The sequence below is a fragment of the Aegilops tauschii genome, chromosome 1 (genome assembly GCF_002575655.3).
Source record: "Aegilops tauschii subsp. strangulata cultivar AL8/78 chromosome 1, Aet v6.0, whole genome shotgun sequence".
NCBI classification, from domain to species: domain Eukaryota; kingdom Viridiplantae; phylum Streptophyta; class Magnoliopsida; order Poales; family Poaceae; genus Aegilops; species Aegilops tauschii.
Window position 1 is genome coordinate 377,728,221 of NC_053035.3, and position 3,160 is coordinate 377,731,380.

Consider the following 3,160-nt stretch of genomic DNA (forward strand, 5'->3'; position numbering starts at 1 on the left):
GATGACACTTCGCAGATGATAGCTTCAACATATAGTAAAGAAGAACAAGTCGACCTGACCTGACAGATTCAAAATATACTAAGGGAGAACAACTCGACCTGACCTGTCGACCGCAAGAGAAGAGTATCATCTTAAAGAAGAGCAGAAGAGCAAGCAGATTGAAGATATTACAAGTCTCTCAATACAATGTCGGTTGGCCACCCATGATGAACCAGAGCGCACAGAGAAATACTATTCTTTCCGGTCTCTCCATATGTGGCTCACATGCATTTCGAAACTAAAGTAGGAACATTTAGCTAACCAATTAAACATCTCTCAGTTTTACTAATATCAGCAATAATATCAGATATGAATTTGTACAACTAAGCTTGTTTAGCTCGATGGGTGGAGCAGTGCTATTACGACACGAACCACGTAGGCTGATTGTGGTCATCATAAAATGGGGAAAACATAAGCATGATGAGTACAGTGTTGACCGTGGCAGTGGGATGGCAAATCTGAAGCTGCAAACCGTGCAAAGGGTAGTTAGCAACCGATGTTTGCTTTGAAATAACAACTAAGATTTGGTATGGACAAGAAAGTATGGTCAACAAGTGACAAAGAAATGCAATTATGCTGTCTCTCTATATGTCGCGACATGCATTTGGAAACTCAAGTGGGACCTTTAGCTAACCAATTAAATGTGTCGGTTAACTAATATTAGTATCATATCACAATCATATTTGAACAACTAAGCTTTCGAATTCTGAGTGTTGTGTTGTTTAGCTTGAAGGGTGGAGTAATGCTAGTACGACAGAAAGCACCTACGCAGATCATAGTAGAGTAGATAAAAGGGGAAAACCCTAAGCATCAAGAGAAAAATTAGGAAAGTGGAACTAGCTGGACCAGTGGGTGGCGCACATGCTTTTCGAAACGAATATAGAAACATTAGGTGACCAATTAAACGTTCTCTGTTTTAGTTATATGAGCATCATATCAGATTCATATTTCAACACGTAAGCTTTGGGTTGAGGTCTTGAGGAGCAGTGCTAGCACGACACGAAGCACCTACGATGATGGTAGTGAATATAAAGGGGGGGAAACCATAAGATTTACGAGTATAGTGCCCGTGCCATGGCGGATCTGAAGGTGCAAACTGGACAAAGCTACTTTGCAACCAATGTTTGCTTTCAACTAGCCACTACGAGTTGGTACGGACAAGAAAAGTACAGTAAACAAATTACGATCTATTTTCCGGGTGAGATCAATAACTTAAGCACATATGGAAGAGTACCACCTCTCTTGCGACGCCGTGTAGGCCTATGCTGATACGTTGAGGGTGCTGCGGGTGCGATGGCTGTCGGCGGCGGGGAAGAAGACTTTAGACGGCAGATGGCCGGGTCGGGGGATATATCCTGTTGCCGTGGACGAGGCGGTCGTAGGAGCGGCAACGGCAAGGTGGACGACGGCGCTGATGAAGCGAGAGGAGGCGATGAAAGGATCCTGGTCCAGCGCCATGGATGAGAGACGTCCATCTCTTGCAGTGGACGACGGGGTAGGGGTAGCGGCTCCTGCAAGGTGGAGGATGGGGTGGCGGACGGAGGAGGCTGGCCGCAGTGCGGAGGTTGTCGTGCCGCCGACGGTGTATGAATGGGGAAATGGAGGGGGGGATCTCATACTTTGGGACGCGCTTATCTGAAATGGGGGAAAGTTACGAACTTATCCCCCGTTTAAAATTTTGGACATCGCGTCGGTTGGGGATAGGACGGTAATCTCACATCTCCCAAATATTTGCCGGTAACTATTTCGGGCGAGGAGAGGGTGTTTTGCCGCCCACGGTTGGCGCCCACGGTGTATGAATGGGCCTGACAGGTAGGGCGGTTGTGTCACGTCTGATGGAAGTTACACATCTGCCCCTATTTAAAATATTAGCCTACATCGATTTCGGACGAGGAGAGTTTGTTTTGCCGCCGACCATGTATGAATGGGGAATTGGAGGAAGAGACACATGTCTTTCGGACGAGCTTGAATCAAATGTGTTTTGCCGCCCACGTTTGGCGCCCACCATGTCTGAATGGGCTTAGAGGCCGTCGTGTCACGTCTGATTGAAGTTACTAGTCTACCCCTATCGACAGCAGTGTAAATCCGGTCGATAAGGATGTCAAGTGTTAGGGGTAGACAGTAATTTCCATCTCGCAAACACTTGCTTCGGGCAGCCCACAAATTATAGTGGGTGTTTAGCCGCTTCGTTCAAAACTTGGGAGAATTAGCATTCACGTTTGCCCTGGGACCTGGCAAACTAAATTCAAATCCAATTTGTATTCGATTACGAATATCCACAGATAATTATACGTTTTGTTATTTATTTCTTCAAAACCACAACAAAGATTTATTCCACCTTTATATATGATTATGATTTAGAAATGCCGTGATCTTCGAATTCAGTAGGTTGGATACACTCTGAGTCAAACAGTTATTTCATCCAATACAATATGCTCACACGAAAAACAGTTCACCTTATGTCAATCATACAAGTACTGAGGATTACCTCGCCTAAAAAATTCGGATCATTACAACACATGGACAACATAGGGGGTCTTGCAACATAATCCATTCAGAGACATGACACAACATGCAAGTACGATAATCTAATGACAATTTGAACTGGTATCTAAAGAAGAACCAGGATTACCTTGGGCTTCAGATAGCAGAACGGCAGGACCTCCTCCGTCTTCAAATGCAACATTCTTACTTCCTCCAATTCTTGGGTTGCTTGCATAATGTGTGCCGCTAATTCCGTAATTTCCAGCCTCAAGATAAAGATTACCTCATTCATGGTAGCCACACCATCTCTTTCTGCCTCTAGTAGAGCCTCAAGCACTATAATATCTGTGCTCAGACTGCTCTCCGGCGGTGTTGCCTCTGAACTGCTACCATCTGGTAACATGGATGGCACACTGCTTCCACAAATAGATTCTGGGGTTGTACATTGTGTCCTAGTGTGAACGGCATCCTGAAAGGTTTCTACTGGACATCAATAAGACATAGTTATCGTATGATCCAGGCAGTAAGCTTACATGGTAAACGACGGACGAATTATTGCCGAGCATGGCAAACTATATTTAAACGGTTCGAAGCAGCATCAGCCGAAAAGAAATTAAAATGGTAAGATGAAACTAGG